Source organism: Haplochromis burtoni, unplaced genomic scaffold (genome assembly GCF_018398535.1).
Source record: "Haplochromis burtoni strain Fernald_Lab_line unplaced genomic scaffold, NCSU_Asbu1 Contig_19, whole genome shotgun sequence".
NCBI lineage: Eukaryota > Metazoa > Chordata > Actinopteri > Cichliformes > Cichlidae > Haplochromis > Haplochromis burtoni.
The window spans coordinates 294,680-295,396 of NW_024582380.1; positions in this window are offsets into that span (position 1 = coordinate 294,680).

The following is a 717-nucleotide window of genomic DNA, read 5'->3' on the forward strand; positions in this document are numbered from 1 at the left end:
AGCATTGTTAAAAGTTACGCAGTAAAGCAATGGAAGAAATGATATGACTATTGCTTGTATCAAAGGCATGTCACATCTTCATGTCTGAGCATCTTCCATATGTTAAGTAAAAGCAATGTCATCATATCAATGCTATTAAATGTCATAATAGCAGTAAACACAACAAGTGCCCGTGTAGCAGACCTGAAGAAGGACAAGATGGAGAGACTTGATGGGGTTTGACCTAATAATCTCTGGAATATATAATTTATATCAGTAGACCAAGTATGAAAAAAGACCACCTCTTATGTTTTATTCGCAACCGTTTAATTGTTTGTTTTTTTTCTAAACTTGCACTTAAATGAATAAAACAGGAGGTTTATGCTTTGTCTTTGCAGAGTGACACTGATGTAATCTCACATAAAAGAAAGGGTGGCTAGGGCAGCTACAAAGAAATGTGTGTCAAGTACAGAAAAGCATATTCCCTACAAGAACTGTAAAAAAAAAGTGCTTTGAGTGATCAGGTAGAGTAGAAGAGCGTTATATATAAGAACCAGATCATTTACCATTTACCAAAATGACTGCTGGGTTGTTACGATTAGTGTATCATGACAGGGAAGTTCAAGCGACCTCATCAGCACCCTGCTGAAGTGCTGATGTAGCGACAAACGTGCCCCCCTTTGCTCGAGTTCAGGGAGGTTGTGAAGGCAGTTGGTGGTGGCTGCCCCTGGCCAGTGA